Source organism: Euprymna scolopes, chromosome 22, assembly GCF_053919585.1.
Source record: "Euprymna scolopes isolate OS-2025 chromosome 22, ASM5391958v1, whole genome shotgun sequence".
NCBI lineage: Eukaryota > Metazoa > Mollusca > Cephalopoda > Sepiida > Sepiolidae > Euprymna > Euprymna scolopes.
Window position 1 is genome coordinate 5,753,067 of NC_136503.1, and position 19,284 is coordinate 5,772,350.

The 19,284-nt window shown below is 30.4% G+C and overlaps 1 protein-coding gene across 2 annotated transcripts in view; it reads right to left on the reverse strand.

The window, feature by feature from the left end:
- LOC145243865 (serine/threonine-protein phosphatase 2A 56 kDa regulatory subunit alpha isoform-like) overlaps positions 1-19,284 on the reverse strand; it is a 381,258-nt gene that overhangs the window by 91,694 nt on the left and 270,280 nt on the right. The window lies entirely within an intron of this gene.

Genomic DNA, 19,284 nt, shown 5'->3' on the forward strand with positions numbered 1-19,284 from the left:
GGGATCAGAGCGTTGATGTAAAGATTTGGTTTTGGATGCATTAAAAGTAACCAGCCACCTCTTCCCCCACTGTACCACGCGCTCAAGATCAGAGGAGAGAGAATCAGAGAGAGCTTTGTCATTTACGGCCTTTGATGTGTTGCCATAGATGGTCGTGTCATCAGCATAGATGTCAACGAATGATTTAAGTATGTGTTTTGGGAGATCATTGATGTAAATCAAGAAGAGAGTTGGGCCCAGGATGGACCCCTGAGGGACTCCAGCATTAATATTGTGGGCCTCTGATTTTTGCCCATCAACCACTACTCTTATGAACCTATCGGAGAGAAATGATTTAATAATTGAGAAAACATTTCCAGTGATACCGTGGCTGGAAATCTTGTGAAGTAGGCCCTTATGCCATACCTTATCGAAGGCCTTCGATATTTCAAGAGCAATTGCCCTGGAAAGGAAGCCTTTGTCAAGAGATTCACTAATTCCATGAGATATATCCGTTAGCACATCTGCTGTAGATCTTGCAGAAAGGAAACCATATTGCATGTCACTAAGAAGGTTGTTTCTGCTGAGGTGGTTGACTACTTCTTTATTTAATATGGATTCCAACAACTTACTCATGACACAGATTTATTGGTCTGTACTAAGAGGGAGATAACTTATCACCTGAATTCTTAATACTGATGAGGTTTTCCAGGGTGTTGGAAAGCACTTCTTAGTTTTGTAAGTATGGGAGCAAGTTCTGGTTGAAGCTTTTTCAGCAATATAACTGGAATGCTGTCAGGGCCAGTTGCTTTACTGGAATCAAGGTTCTTGATTAGCTTGGCGACCTCACGCACAGATATTTGTATGTTGCATAGCGTGTTGTCGGTTATAGGAGGAAATATGGGGAGTTGATTGCCTTCGTCGCTTAGGGTAGAATAAGCTGCAAAATTCTTGGCAAATAGTTTGGCCTTGTCTGATGCTGACGAGATGACCTCAGGTCCATTGATGATGGTTGGGGTAGAACGCACGTTTTTGTTCAGGATCCTGTTTGCTATTTGCCAAAACTGGTGGGAACCAAGCCGCTGATCAGCTACTTTGGATTTAACAGACTGAGCATATAGCTCTCTTGCATTTTTTATTACTCTTTTACAGTGGTTGCTGGCAGCAACTTTTGTCTCAGTGCATCTATTACGTTGGTAGCTATGGAAAAAGTGATTTCTGTGCGCGATGGCAGCAGCACATTCTGGAGAGAACCATGGCCGGCTGTTAGGTTTTTGTTGGAATTTTTTGGATGGTGTGAATCAGTCTATGCCTACAATTAACCATTCGGTCAGATTTGATACTATAGAGGACACTTCCTTTTTAAACATGGAATGCAGAGGCAGATCAGATATGAATGTACGGAAGCTATCACAGTCAGCCATAGAGTATCGATATGTAGTACGGTGGCGAGGTACATCTGAGGACTTATTACAATTCATTTTTATCTCAACTGATACAACGCAGTGGTCAAAGGATCCCAGAGGAGATAGAATGGAACATGAACATAGCTCAGGGGAAGTTGTGAGAAAAAGGTCTAGAAGGCTTGCATACTGACCCGTAGTATCGGGCACACGGATGGGTTCGTGAACAATCTGAGGTCATAGGCAATGGCAAAATCATGACAGAACCTCCCCTCATCATCGGTCTTATGTGAGTGGGTCAGCCATTCCACATTATGGACATTGAAGTCACTGCAAATGTGAATGTTAGCCGAAGGATAAGCAGACAGTATGTGGTCAATTTTCTCAGATATACTCTTAAAGATAGTAACCCCACTGTTGTGGGGGCGATAGAGGGCAAATATAAATGCAGTGGTGTAAGCTAGTGTAACCCGGAAGCACATATATGGTAAATTAGGGTTTGAGAGAGTGGCACTCGTCTGACAAGATGTTACAATCATCATCATAATGTATTTTTGTGTGTATGTCTGTATTTTTGTACGTATTTGTATATATGTAAACTTGTGATTATCTGTGTATAGTATAGTTTTATTCTTATGTATGAGTATGTTCTTTTATGTATATATTTACGTGTGTATGTGTGCATAGCTTTCGCACTTGTATGTATGTATTTGTATATTTGGTTTGGATGTATATATATACAGATATATGTCTCATTCCCCCCCACCTCATTTTAGTATGTTTCAATTCTTGAATAATTAAATTTTACTACGTATAATTTAGATGAAGAAAAGAGCCTGACACCCGATGACGTTTCGCAAATGACCATATATTTATTTAACCCCTTCTTTACCCCCATATTATATAACTGTACATGCATAAATAGTTTTTAATTGAAAAATATATCTTAAATATAATCCATTTTAATTTTTAATATCCTGATACTAAATATATTCTCATGTCTGTATAACAGTACCTCTGTATGTAGGTTTATTTCGCTAGACGCTCGTCTGTGTATATTTATTGTGTACATATGTAGATGTTCATATAGATGTATTTATATATGTGTGTGGGTGTCTATGTGTATATGTATGTGTGTATATATATATATATATATATGTGTGTGTGTGTGTTTGTGTATCTATATCTGTATTTGTATATGTCTATATATATGTGTATGTGTGTATATATGTATATGCATGCATAAGTATATGGATATATATGTGTGTATATGCCTGTATATTTGTACGTATTTGTATATATATGTGATTATCTGTGTATCTATACATATAGCTGTATTCTTGCGTGTGCATATGTTCTTTTATGTATATATATCTACATGTGTATGTTTGTGTCGCTTTCGCACATGTATGTATTTGTATATTTGGTATGTATGTATGTCTGCAGATATATGCCTCAGCATTAATATGTCTGCATTAGTCAATCCCCCCACTCCTAACTTAATGCATAACGACACGTAACTCTCTCGGAGTAAAATTACACAAATGCAAAGTCCTTTTCTTTCCGTGACACCTTCAATATAAGTAGAACCCCTCCCACACCACCCTCCTGTACAACTCACAGCCCCAATAAAATTATGACCCATTTTTAATTTTATTTCAAATTTACATTCTGTTGGGAAAAGTTTTGAATATCTTCCAATAAGTTCTAATGCCATCTTTCCTTTTTCTTTTTTTCTATCCTCTTTTTTAGAGAGTTCGCAATTTATTATAAACTCTTTATGAACTTTTTATACTTTTTTTGAAGAGCTCCATTTTTCTTTAATTTCTCTCTAATCTATCCCATTTTTCATTTTTCTTTTTGGCGTCGAGAGGTTCCACGTCGCCTGATGAAGTCTCTTTGACTGAAACAGATGGCTATTTGTAGCGACCATATGTAACTGTTTACCCCAAATAATAAAAATATATATATGTATGTATTTATTAAAGAATTTAGTTAATTTTACCAGTTTCATGTTACTACCTTTCATATCGAGCTAGAAGACTACTCACACGTGAGAATATCCTGTACCTCTACAAGCCCCCCCCCCCCCCCCCATTCACCCATGCATGGAGTATTGTTGCCACATCTGGGCTGGTGCATCTACCACTAGTCTTTCCCTCTTGTATAGGGTCCAATAGGTCCCACTTTGTCAACTGAACTCCAACTCCTGTCCCATCGCCGCAATGTTGCATCTCTGTGCCTGTTTTACAAAATTTTAATGAACTGTGCTCTGGTAAACTTGTTGCACTTGTACCCCTCTCGACGTACATATCCCCGACAAACCCACTTAGCAATAAAATCACACTCTTTCACTGTTGAGATCTCTAAATGCTAGAAAGCTTTCTACTCTAATAGTTTTTTTCTATCGAAAAGCTAGACTTTGGAATTCCCTTCCTGCTACCTGCTTCCCTGACTGTACTGATATGCAGAAGTTTAAATGTAACATAAACCAACATCTTGTAAATCTTTCCTAGGCATAGTCCCAAATAGTAGCCCTTAACGTCCAGATGGTGATATACCTTGTTAGGGGTTAACGCAAATTTAAAAAAAAAAAAAAAAAAAAAAAAATTATAGAATTGTTTATCCAACATCACACCTGGAATTCTATTATAATACAAGCTGTTAATACCTAGTACAGCAAAAGGATATTCTTGTACAAGATGACCGAAAAAGTATGATAACAGATTAGTTTACAGTCAACCTTATTAGAGGAAAATGGGATCAATTTCTACCTAACACTCATGAATGCCATATATAAAGTGAAAAGCTTTTCAAAATTAGTCGAAAAGCTAATAATATGTTGCTATGCATTCCGGCTAATTATTATTGAGCATGATTCAAATAGTTGACTGACTATTCTATCAGAAAATAACGACAGTCAGTGGTTTGTGGATCAGTAGCAGAAAGGGAATCTGAACTGACTCTATAATTTAAAAAACAACAACAACCTATCCTCTTTGCAATCGACAACATTCCAGATGATCCAATTAATGATTGAGAAAATTTGTTCATAACAAAATAAGAATGTGTATTTTCTTAACGTGTATTCATTGAATCAGTGTGTTAAGCAAAGATCCTTTTTCAAACCAAAACACGATTGACACAAGAAAATGTCATGGCACTTGTACATTTTAATCAAGACATTAAAAAATGAAAATAGCGAATATATAGTTATATTGTACATATCCGTTTTGAACTGAAGATCTTCGAAAAATAATTCCCCTTAATTTGATTGAGTAGTTTTTTTTGTTTTTTTACAGCGAAAAACATGTTTTTATGACAGCACATTGAAGGTAGACATCTTTGAATTTTAAACATTTTTGTTTGGATTTTTAGAACACGCCACGGGGAGATAACTCAATTTAAAGCGCTGACACTCCCTCCCCATCTTTAATCCTAGCTTTTCATCCTAAAAATCGAACCTTTTGCTTGGTATCATAACAAATTGTTTTTTCCCTGAAAAAAAAAAAAAAAAAAAGAAAGAAAAAAAAAACAAACTACTTGATGAAATTATGTGAAATTTTTTTTCAGAGAACTTCATTCCATAACGGATACATACAATTTAAACTTTTTCATTTTTTAATGTCTTGATTAAACTGTACAAGTACCAATGTCACTCCAAAACAAAGTCTGACTGATCTCCCCCTCAAAATACCATTTCAAACCAAAGCTCAGCCGACCCCGAAAAATGCCATTTAATATTTCAAACAGAAGCATCATAGACTAACTGACAAAGACTCTTCTAAAAATGCGAAAATGCATTATAAAAAACCCAAAAAATAATGCTTGAAGAAAATATGCTTACAAACATGGGAAAGCATTTTGAATGCATGGCCAATTGTAATTGTTTGTTCACACTGGGTTATCTTTCCTTGTATTTTTCACATTATCTGTACTTTGATAATACAAATTTTGATTATAGTCAACATTGTCTATTCTATTTGACTTCCGGTTTCTGCTGCCCATTTAGATAATTAGACATGGTCAAATGGACAAGAAAATTCTTGGGAGGAAGGGTTTTCACATAATCCAAGAGAAAAATAATCATTAGTTAAAAAGGACCATATCTTGCTTGTCACCATCATCCTATACTATTCCTACACTATACTGCAAGATTTTCACACACTCTACAAATTTGTTTTGTTCTAAAATGTCTAATACAGATAACTTTTTTTTTTTTTTCTATCTTCAACGTTTTAAAAATATTTTACAAAGTATTTGAAATAAATTTGATCATTTTTTTTTTTTTATATTCTTTACCGTCAAAATCATTTCAAGTAACAGTGGTAAAGTGCAACAGATGACCGTTTTTGCATACGATTAGTTAACTTGAGAACTGGAAAGCATGAATGAATATATTGAAGGAGATATGCATCATTATAATCAGAAATGGATTCAAAGATCCGGAAGTTAGTATGCCTTGAATAGCTTAAAGGATGTAAGATGTATATCGGAAAATTAGAGAGCTATGGAAGCAGCTAGCAGGAAGTGTTCTGTGTCTGTACAATGCAATTTGCAGAGAATCTGCCAAAAACAATATGGCAATATCTAATCAATGCAATATGGGCACTGGCAGGAGAGATAGGTGTTGGAATAATGACTATGAAGAAAGTGTTGAATGGGGATTTTTGCTACTTCTCTTAGAATAGTCGCAATAGCCAAGTACTTGCTGCCACCAAAGCGCAAGAGAACTACCTTATGAAAGTCACAAAATCTTAATACTGTGAAACAGTCGAACCAAGAATGTTCTGGTTCTTCTCAAATGAAGACTTATGTTAAGAGCAGTTACAGTGTGCAGGACAATGGGTAGCTAGCGTACAGTATGCACAAAACCTGCTTGTGATGAAAACCAAATTGCCAGCAAAAGTTATGTTGCTACACATACCCGATTCAGATGGCCATATTGAATTTGCGTCTGCTATTGTCAAGTGCTTGGCTGAAGGAAAGCCATACATGTAGCAGAACTTCACAAAACCTCAATAGCGTTCGTTTAAAAACTTGCATGATTTCACTAGACCCAACAACTGCCCCCACCCTTGCCCGTTTACAACCCCATAGATTATTATGCCACAGTTGAAAAAACTATTAATGGTACTGCTTGCAACACCAACGAGGAGCTGAATTACAAGATCAAACTAGTGTTTAGGCTTCTCTTGTAGAAGACTGAAGACTGAATACTCCAGGTCCTGATAGAGGCTCAGGTTGGCTTTAGAATTCATCAATTATTGGCCAAGAAATATATTTCTTTCCTTTCCAAAAAGTGTCAAATTTTCTATGAGTGCCATACAAAATATTAACAAAATTACATCTAATATTTTGCATCAGAAAATAAACTCATTAAAATATATAGCTTTGATCTTTTTAAGATATCAGTAGACATCTCCTGTTGCGATAATCATCTCCATTCTTTTTAGCTAATTACATCAAGTGGCTTCATGCCTTGTCTAGAGCAATTTCCATTAAAAAAAAAAAAAAAAAGGAAATAAATAAAAATTATTTTTTAAATATTTAAAGTCTTAAAAGCAATTATTTTTAAATAAATTAAAGCATAAGATGTTACAGTCCCCATTCTACTACAGGTTAGATGTTATTCTATTGCCTTGGATATGTGTACATTCATTTTCCTTTCTGTTCTAGAGCTTTCTCAACAGCAAAATATAACCATCTCAGGCACAATGTTATCAGGGAGGTTTATATCAGGAATAATAAAGATGCAAGGATTGATCTCCGAGGCACACTCCCATTTATATCGTGTTGTACGACCATCAAGAACAATCTGAATTTTTCTTTTATTTATGAAGGATTTATGTTTAGTATACGTCCAGTAATACCACATGATTTGCTTTTCATGAGAAATTTTTTGTGCCAGACCCTGTCAAAGGTCTTAGATATATCTAAGGCTACTGCCCTAGCCCCGTTTGCCTTACTCATACATTCAGATTACAGTTAGGATATCTGCAGTAGAACAAGCTTGCCTAAATCCATACTGTCAGTTGGAAAGAAGTTTAGTATTTATGAGATGCTGCGCTAGTGCTTGATTGATTAAGTGCTCAAAGATTTTGGCAAAGAGAGGAAAGACGCTAATGGGGCAATAATTGAATGGGTCAGTTTTCACTAGAGTTCTTGAATACTGGTATCACAGAAGCAATTGGAGGCGAACCGCTGGGCAAGCAATTCAGCCTTCTTAGTTGCCATGCAAGCAACCTCATCGTTGTTGGATAGTTGGGAAATTATTGATTAATCATTATTCACTAGACTATTATAAGTTTTCCAGAAATCGCAAATTCCAAATTTCTGCAACTCAATGCATTTTCTGATGATTTTGGTAAGCCTTCTCTTGGCTGCAGCTATTTCACTCTTACAATTATTTCTATCATCTAGAAATCTTTGTCTATTTGTATTTGACTTGTAGCTGATAAATCTGTGGGCTACATGCTGCCTTTGCACAATGCAAGTTGCACAAGTAGAAGTGAACCATTGGGGAGAGTAGAAGTTGCTATAAACCTTTCCTGTGGAAACAAGTGTTTCAATTGTTGCGTTGAACCATTCAGTAGCCTCATTTGCACACTATTCCAGAAGATACAAGATACTGCTCCATGGGGCATCTCTGATGTGACCTCTGATGGCTTACAACCAATCAGCTTTTCCGAAGTACCTTAACATTTTGAGCAATAGCTGACAATTTAGAGTGATATCAACCAATATCACAAGGTGATCAGTGTTCCCAGTAGGCTTTGAGCATTTGTCACAATAATCCTCAGGAGGTCATGAAGTGAGGCTTGGTGATCTTGATGTTTTGATAGGCGGGTGGAGAATGTGCAGTCTATATAATGGAATGAGATTTAGAAAAACTATATGTGACTCGAGAAACCAAATCAACTACAGTGGTGGACATTAAAATCACCAAATACATGTACTTAGGCGCTAGCATCTAAAGAGAGTGATATGTGTGTGTGTGTATATATATATATATATATATATATATATATATACGCACACACACACACACTCCTATAAAATTTTTTTTGTGTACTGATATTCATATTAAAAACCTTTTTTCCTATTCATTTAAGAAAATACAACTTTCTTATATATGGGTTGTGGAATTGCATTCATTAGCAAAAGATTTAGCTAATTTGTATATTCTTTTAAATATTACTTTCAATTAATTCCCTATTAGTTTTTTTTTCGGTTTTCTTATGGGATGATCATCTTTAGTTAACTATTACATGTAATTATATTCATGCAGATATTCTACATGATTTATACTTGCATAATATTTGCATAAAAAGGTTATAGTAAACACAAAACGCTTTCCATATATATTTATGTATACATATATATTTTTGTTTAAAAAATTTTATCTACCAAACTTCTATAGTTTTTGGTCTACAGACATGAAACTTCACTTTTTTTTTTTTTTTTTAACATGGAGTTCACCACTTATCAAGGCCCAATGGCCACTCAGGGATAAGGGTTATTGTGTGTACAGTAATCAAAGGCACAGTGTAGCAATAGTATTGGAGAATTGGAAAGGTGTCATTACTTAGGGGGGGGGGCGGTTCATCAGGAATTTGTTTGTGTTGGACTTGAAGACATCCATGTTGAAGTCAGGAGGGAAACAGGCAAGCAGTAGAGAGTTCCACAGGCGTGCAGTTCTAAGAAAGAAGCTTTGCTCATGGAATCTACGTTTTGATTTAGGCACAGATAGGGAGTGGGGAAAATTATTGACGGTGGTTTCAGCTAGTCAGTGTTTTTGGAGAAAGATTGGCGAGGGGGGACCAGAGAATGGAGCTCAGATGAGCACCTGCCATGGAAGTAACGATAGAACAATGACAGGCTCGCTACGTCTATCTGTGGGAGGGAGGTTGCAGGGTAGAGAAAAGGGCATTCCCCCACCAAGGCACCGAGTCTATTTTGTACTCCGTCAAGGCAGGATAGGCTGTTTTTTGCAGCCCCCACCCAGATGTGGCAGCAGTACTCCATCTTTGGACATACTTGGCTCTTATATAGATAGAGAATTGCATCATTAGTGAGATATCTTCTGGAGCGGCCACAGACTTGATGTATGTGTTCCATTTAAGATCAGGTGTAAAGGTCAAACCCAGGAGCTTATCAAATCCTGGGGCCCCCCTTAGACGAGAGCCATCCATTTTAATTGATGCCAGATGGGGATCAGAGCGTTTATGATATGATAGGAGCTTGGTCTTAGATGCATTAAAGGTAACCAGCCACCTCTTTCCCCACTGTACCATGCGCTCAAGATCAGAGGAGAGAGAATCAGAGAGAACATCATCATTTACGGCCTTTGATGTGTTGCCATAGATGGTCGTGTCATCAGCATAGATGTCAACGAAAGATTTTAGTATGTGTTTTGGGAGATCATTGATGTAGATCAGGAAGAGAGTTGGGCCCAGTATGGACCCCTGAGGGACTCCAGCATTAATACTGTGGGCCTCTGATTTCTGCCCATCAACCACTACTCTTATGAGCCTATCAGATAGAAATGATTTAATGATAGAGAAAACATTTCCAGTTATACCGTAGCTGGAAATCTTGTGTAGTAGGCCTTTATGCCAAACCTTATCGAAGGCCTTTGATATGTCAAGAGCAATTGCCCTAGAAATGAAGCCTTTGTCGAGAGATTCGCTAATCCTATGAGATATATCCATTAGCACATCTGCTGTAGATCTAGCAGAGCGGAAACCATATTGCGTGTCGCTAAGAAAGTTATTTCTGCTGAGGTGGTTGACTACTTCTCTATTTATTGTGGATTCCAGCAACTTACTCATGACACACAGGAGACTTATTGGTCTGTACTGAGAGGGGGATGACTTATCACCGTAATTCTTAAATATAGGGCATACTGATGAGGTTTTCCAGGGTGTTGGAAAGCTCTTTTCCTTAAGGCAACGCTTAAACAGTTTGGAAAGTATGGGGGCAAGTTCTGGTTGTAATTTTTTTAACACTATAATTGGAATACCGTCGGGACCAGTTGCTTTACTGGAGTCAAGGTTCTTGATTAGCTTGGCGACCTCACGCACAGATATTTGTATGTTGCATGGCGTGTTGTCTTATAGGAGGGAATATGGGGAGTTGATGGCCTTCGTCACACAGGGTAGAATTTGCCGTAAAGTTTTTGGCAAATAGTTTGGCCTTGTCGGATGCTGTCGAGATGACCTCTGGTCCATTGATAATTGTTGGGATAGAGCGCACGTTTCTGTTCAAGATCCTATTTGCTATTTGCCAGAACTGGTGGGAACCAAGCCGCTGCTCAGCTACTTTGGACTTAACGGATTGCGCATATAGTTCTCTTGCATTTTTTATTATTCTTTTACAATGGTTGCTGGCGGTTCTGAAAGCAGCTTTAGTCTCAGTGCATCTATTACGTTGGTAGCTATGGAAAAAGTGATTTCTGTGTGCGATGGCAGCAGCACATTCGGGGGAGAACCATGGCTGGCTGTTAGGTTTTTGTTGGAATTTTTTGGATGGTATGAATCAGTCTATGCCTACAAGTAACCATTCGGTCAGATCTGATACTATAGAGGACACATCCTTTTTAAACATGGAATGGAGATGGAGATCAGATATGAATGTATGGAAGCTATCCCTGTCCACCATAGAGTATCAGTATACAGTACAGTGGAGAGGTACGTCTGTAGATTTATTATATTTAATTTTTATCTTAACTGATACGACGCAGTAGTCGGAGGATCCCAGAGGAGATAGAACGGAACATGAGCATAGCTCAGGGGAAGTGGATAACAAAGGTCTAGGAGGCTTGCGAACTGACCGGTACTATCGGGCATACGGGTGGACTCGCGGACAATCTGAGTGAGGTCATAGGCAATGGCAAAATCATGACAGAACCTCCCTCCTCATCAGTCTTATTTAGGTGGGTCAGCCATTCCACATTATGGACATTGAAGTCACCGCAAATGTGAATGTTAGCCGCGGGATGAGCAGACAGGATGTGGTCAATTTTTTCTGATATACTCTTAAAGACAGTAACTCCACTGTTGTGGGGGCGATAGAGGACAAATATAAATACGGTGGTGTAAGCAAGTGCAACCCGGAAGCACATATAAGGTAGATTAGGGTCTTCTCTGGAGATATCCCTGCCACATGGGAAGCCATCTTTAATGTAGGCACATATTCCATGCCCGTGGCGATCTTGGGGGTCAGATTTAGATGTTAAGTTAGAGTATCCGTTAATTATGAACTCATCTAGGGAGGTGGTCGGCCCTATTCCAGTTTCGCTTAGAAAGAATGTCAGGTTTCGTCTCCTGTAATTGGGTTTCAACCTCTGGAAGGTTAGAACGTAGACCCCTGATGTTGGAGAAGGAGATATGGTAGTAGGGGTCTACGTAGGAGGATGGGGTTCTAGGTTTATTCGTGTTTTCTTTTTTGAGATATTTCATGTTGAGGATTTTGGGGTTTGTGGAACAGCTCAGCATACTTGGTTAGAGCAGAACAGAGAGGGAAAGTAAGAGAGGAAAGACAGGAATTTTTTTTTTTTTTTTGTAGCACATGATAAGGTAAAGCCGTAACAATTACCCACTAGTATGGCATCGAGAGGCCACACCAGAGACTACTGTATGGTCCAGAATCCATTCACCAAATGGCAATACAGCAGCCCAAGTACTTTGCACCTGCTGATAGGACAGCCTCCTTAGTGGTTATTCCAAGGTTCGGGTCCCTGACTATCAGGCGGTTAACGTCAGCCCAGATGAAAACGTTTACCTCCAGCACCCTTACTAGTGACATGGCCGCAAGGATAGACATAGAGACAGAAAATTTCCGACATCTCAGACTACTGTTCACGAAGTACTACCAACCTGGGAAGCAGCTTTTTCTTCACCCTTTGTCAGAAACATCACTCATTAGAAATGAAGACTGAGGGACAAAAATGGAGAAGCGAGAGTTACTGGAACTGACGATAACACATCCACTGCATTATCTACTCTCCATTAAAAAAAGAAAAAAAAAAAAACGGTAAGAGGGACTTATTTATATCTAATTAGTATAAGTCCTTTGCCCATTCCCAGTTTAGAATAGAATTTGAAGATAGTCTCCCCTCCCATATTAATCCGTGGAAGTTTTTTTTTTTTTTGCGCTTTTGGTTCCTTGTGATAGAACCTTCGAGATTAAACTTATAATTACGTTTCATTAATGCAACTTCTGAAGTCAGCTTATGTTTTTAGATTGGGGGCAACTTATTTAAAGGCTAGTTTAGGATAATAGCAGACGTATTTAACAAAAAAAAAGTTTAAAACACGAGTAATAAGACATGATAGGTATTTGAACCCATTTGAAACTTTATATTTGGGTTTTAGCCCGGGAAAATTGGTACAAAAGTGTGAAAATTAATAAAAAAGAAAAAAAAAAAGAAAAGTAAAGGAAGAAAAAGAAATTTGCGACATAATGGTCGAATGCCGGAATTACAAATAGGCATACATAACATAGTATTTGTTCATGTTTTAAGTTTTAGCTTTCCAGCAAACATGGTCTTCATAGCTCAGTCATTAACAACAGAGGAAAAAAATTAATCGCAATTAAACATTTTGGTTTTGATTCTCGGTAGTGGCGCACAAGTCATTTTTTCTTCTTTTTTTTTTTTAAACTTTTTAAATCATTACTATATATTGAGTTACATATAATATAATAATAAATATGGTTGGTTGTTTTACGGCATATCAACCCTTTTCGGGTTATTTAATGTCGAATCCAAAGATTCGGAAGAATAATTTTTTAATAGAATATATTTGTTGTTTTCAAATCAGTTTCTATTTAACCCATAGTTGGGACCCTAACAGGTACTACCACTCCGGGTTAGAGTGGACCTGGGAACAACGGTAATTAAAGGGTGCCTCCACACTCCCCAAAGCCCACAAACTGAGGCCTCACCACTGGATATAGTTTAAGGTCATATCCAGGACCAATAATAAATATGAAATCTGCATTAATCAAAATATCATATTAAGTGCATTTTGCGACCAGGCAATGCCGGGCACCCTACTAGTATACACATATATATGTATATATTGTGCCAGAAACATGGTTGATTAAGAAACAGTTTAAGGTTGATTTAGATTAAGAAAAATTTCATTAAAAAAATAAAATAAAATTGCCTTGAAACTTTATTTAAAAAAATATGTAGTAATAAAATCCTATTTTTAAACAATAAATCTTTTATATTTTCCAAGTAAAAGCTTTCATAGGTTTATAAAGATCTTAGATAAAAATCATCAGTTAACTTCCGGTGTAGCGCTACTGAAGGCGATGAATTAGTTCCTTTGCTTTTTTTTCTCACGCCTACATTTCCCTTGTGCACGTAATCTTTTATTACATTTTTGCGATATTTTTACATTTCCATTAACATGTATATATACATAAATTAAATTAAAAAATTTATTTTAAAAATAAAAAAACACAAACTTTTATTTTTATAATTTCATAAACATATTTCTTATAAAATTTCAAATAAAAATTTTTTAAATTGTTATGAAAAGTACAAATAAAGACTAATTGTGTAATTTTTATCTTTTTTATAATTTTGTTAATTTTTATTGTATATTTTTATTGTATATTTTTTATTGTATATTTTTATTGTATATTTTTATTGTATACTTTTTATTGTATACTTTTTATTGTATACTTTTTATTGTATACTTTTTATTGTATTATTTTTTATTGTATTATTTTTTATTGTATACTTTTTATTGTATACTTTTATTGTATATTTTTTATTGTATATTTTTATTGTATTTTTTTATTGTATATTTTTATTGTATATTTTTATTGTATATTTTTATTGTATATTTTTATTGTATATTTTTATTGTATATTTTTATTGTATATTTTTATTGTATATTTTTATTGTATATTTTTATTGTATATTTTTTATTGTATATTTTTTTATTGTATATTTTTATTGTATACTTTTTATTGTATATTTTTATTGTATACTTTTTATTGTATATTTTTATTGTATATTTTTTATTGTATATTTTTATTGTATATTTTTTATTGTATATTTTTATTGTATATTTTTTATTGTATATTTTTATTGTATACTTTTTATTGTATATTTTTATTGTATATTTTTATTGTATTTTTTTTATTGTATATTTTTTATTGTATTTTTTTTATTGTATTTTTTTTTTATTGTATATTTTTTGTATATTTTTTGTATATTTTTTATTGTATATTTTTATTGTATATTTTTTATTGTATATTTTTTATTGTATATTTTTTATTGTATATTTTTATTGTATATTTTTATTGTATACTTTTTATTGTATATTTTTATTGTATACTTTTTATTGTATACTTTTTATTGTATATTTTTTATTGTATATTTTTATTGTATACTTTTTATTGTATACTTTTTTATTGTATATTTTTATTGTATACTTTTTATTGTATATTTTTATTGTATATTTTATTGTATTTTTTTTATTGTATATTTTTTGTTGTATATTTTTATTGTATATTTTTTATTGTATTTTTTTTATTGTATATTTTTATTGTATATTTTTATTGTACATTTTTATTGTATATTTTTATTGTATATTTTTATTGTATATTTTTTATTGTATACTTTTTATTGTATACTTTTTATTGTATATTTTTATTGTATATTTTTATTGCATATTTTTTATTGTATATTTTGTTTTGTATACTTTTTATTGTATATTTTTATTGTATACTTTTTATTGTATATTTTTTATTGTATATTTTTATTGTATATTTTTTATTGTATTTTTTTTATTGTATATTTTTATTGTATATTTTTTATTGTGTACTTTTTTATTGTATATTTTTATTGTATATTTTTTATTGTATATTTTTATTGTATATTTTTATTGTATACTTTTTATTGTATATTTTTATTGTATACTTTTTATTGTATATTTTTATTGTATACTTTTTATTGTATACTTTTTATTGTATACTTTTTATTGTATATTTTTTATTGTATATTTTTATTGTATACTTTTTATTGTATACTTTTTATTGTATACTTTTTTATTGTATATTTTTATTGTATACTTTTTATTGTATATTTTTATTGTATATTTTTTATTGTATATTTTATTGTATTTTTTTTATTGTATATTTTTTGTATATTTTTTATTGTATATTTTTATTGTATATTTTTTATTGTATTTTTTTTATTGTATATTTTTATTGTATATTTTTATTGTACATTTTTATTGTATATTTTTATTGTATACTTTTTATTGTATATTTTATTGTATTTTTTTTATTGTATATTTTTTGTATATTTTTTATTGTATATTTTTATTGTATATTTTTTATTGTATTTTTTTTATTGTATATTTTTATTGTATATTTTTTATTGTATATTTTTTATTGTATACTTTTTATTGTATACTTTTTATTGTATATTTTTTATTGTATATTTTTATTGTATATTTTTTATTGTATTTTTTTTATTGTATTTTTTTTATTGTATATTTTTTATTGCATTTTTTTTATTGTATATTTTTATTGTATATTTTTTATTGTGTACTTTTTTATTGTATATTTTTATTATATATTTTTTATTGTATATTTTTTATTGTATATTTTTTATTGTATATTTTTATTGTATATTTTTATTGTATACTTTTTATTGTATATTTTTATTGTATACTTTTTATTGTATACTTTTTATTGTATATTTTTTATTGTATATTTTTATTGTATACTTTTTATTGTATACTTTTTTATTGTATACTTTTTTATTGTATACTTTTTTATTGTATATTTTTATTGTATACTTTTTATTGTATACTTTTTTATTGTATACTTTTTTATTGTATATTTTTATTGTATACTTTTTATTGTATATTTTTATTGTATATTTTTTATTGTATATTTTATTGTATTTTTTTTATTGTATATTTTTTGTATATTTTTTATTGTATATTTTTATTGTATATTTTTTATTGTATTTTTTTATTGTATATTTTTATTGTATATTTTTATTGTACATTTTTATTGTATATTTTTATTGTATATTTTTTATTGTATACTTTTTATTGTATATTTTTATTGTATATTTTTAATTGTATATTTTTATTGTATATTTTTATTGTATATTTTTATTGCATATTTTGTATTGTATTATTTTTATTGTATTATTTTTATTGTATATTTTTATTGTATATATTATTATTGTATATATTATTATTGTATATTTTTTATTGTATACTTTTTATTGTATACTTTTTATTGTATACTTTTTATTGTATACTTTTTATTGTATACTTTTTATTGTATACTTTTTATTGTATACTTTTTATTGTATACTTTTTATTGTATTATTTTTTATTGTATTATTTTTTATTGTATTATTTTTTATTGTATACTTTTTATTGTATACTTTTTATTGTATACTTTTATTGTATATTTTTTATTGTATATTTTTATTGTATTTTTTTATTGTATATTTTTATTGTATATTTTTTATTGTATATTTTTTATTGTATATTTTTATTGTATATTTTTATTGTATATTTTTATTGTATATTTTTATTGTATATTTTTTATTGTATATTTTTTTATTGTATATTTTTATTGTATATTTTTTTATTGTATATTTTTTTATTGTATATTTTTATTGTATATTTTTTATTGTATATTTTTTATTGTATTTTTATTATTGTATTTTTTTTATTGTATTTTTTTTATTGTATATTTTTTGTATATTTTTTATTGTATATTTTTATTGTATATTTTTTATTGTATATTTTTTATTGTATATTTTTTATTGTATATTTTTATTGTATACTTTTTATTGTATACTTTTTATTGTATATTTTTATTGTATACTTTTTATTGTATACTTTTTATTGTATATTTTTTATTGTATATTTTTATTGTATACTTTTTATTGTATACTTTTTTATTGTATATTTTTATTGTATACTTTTTATTGTATATTTTTATTGTATATTTTTTATTGTATATTTTATTGTATTTTTTTTATTGTATATTTTTTGTATATTTTTTATTGTATATTTTTATTGTATATTTTTTGTATATTTTTTATTGTATATTTTTTATTGTATTTTTTTTATTGTATATTTTTATTGTATATTTTTATTTTACATTTTTATTTTATATTTTTATTGTATACTTTTTATTGTATATTTTTATTGTACATTTTTATTGTATTATTTTTATTGTATATTTTATTGTATTTTTTTTATTGTATATTTTTATTGTATATTTTTATTGTACATTTTTATTGTATATTTTTTATTGTATACTTTTTATTGTATATTTTTTTTGTATATTTTTTTTGTATATTTTTTTTGTATATTTTTATTGTATATTTTTTTTGTATATTTTTATTGTATATTTTTTATTGTATATTTTTATTGTATATTTTTTATTGTATTTTTTTTATTGTATATTTTTATTGTATATTTTTTATTGTGTACTTTTTTAGTGTATATTTTTTATTGTATATTTTTATTGTATATTTTTATTGTAAATTTTTTTATTGTATATTTTTTATTGTATATTTTTTATTGTATATTTTTTATTGTATATTTTTTATTGTATATTTTTATTGTATATTTTTTATTGTATACTTTTTATTGTATATTTTTATTGTATATTTTTATTGTATATTTTTTATTGTATATTTTTATTGTATATTTTTTATTGTATTTTTTTTATTGTATATTTTTATTGTATATTTTTTATTGTGTACTTTTTTATTGTATATTTTTATTGTATATTTTTATTGTATATTTTTATTGTATATTTTTATTGTAAATTTTTATTGTATATTTTTTATTGTATATTTTTTATTGTATATTTTTTATTGTATACTTTTTATTGTATATTTTTTATTGTATACTTTTTATTGTATATTTTTTATTGTATATTTTTATTGTATATTTTTTATTGTATATTTTTAATTGTATTTTTTTTATTGTATATTTTTTATTGTGTACTTTTTTATTGTATATTTTTATTGTATATTTTTATTGTAAATTTTTTTATTGTATATTTTTTTCAAGTCCAACATAAGCAAATTCCTGATGAACACCCCCCCTAAGTAATGACACTTTATCAAATCTCCAAATCTAATGAATAATGCAAAACTATCCCATTGATTACTGTACACAAAATAACCCTTATCCCCGAGTGGTTCTAGGCCTTGATAAGTGGTGACCTTCATATATATATATATATATATATAAAATTCCTGTGAATGTTAAGCAAAGGAGTTTGAAGGAAGAATTCTCAGGTAGGAAGTTATTTGTCATGGATATCGGTGGTTGGAGAGACTTCTTGCAATTGTTAAAGGAGAGCAGCTTAGTCTTACTTGCATTAAAGTCACCATCCATTTACGTCCCTATTCAACTACCATCTGGAGGTCATTTTCTAAAGATTCAGCCATTTCCTTGGATTTGTTTGTTTTTTTTTGTTCTTCCCTCATGCATGTTATAAAGCAAATATATCCATCTCGGACTCAATATTATCAGGAAGGTCATTGATGAATATCAGTGGTCCAAGGATTGACCTGAGACACTCCCGCATTAGTGTTATGCTACTTGGATGACGGTCCATCAATGATAACCTGGGTGGTCCTGTTGTCTAAGTAGGATCTAATTATATTTAGTATACGTCCAGTTATACCATATGATTTGATTTTCTTTAGCAGCCCTTCATATCAGACTTTGTCAAAGGGCTTGGATATACTGAAGACTACAGCCCAGGTTCCACCCATCTTATCTAATGCATTTAGAGATGACTTAAAATATCTGAAGTAGAATGATACTTTCTAAATCTGTACTGTTTGTCAGAAAGAAGATTAGCTTTTTTCAAGGTG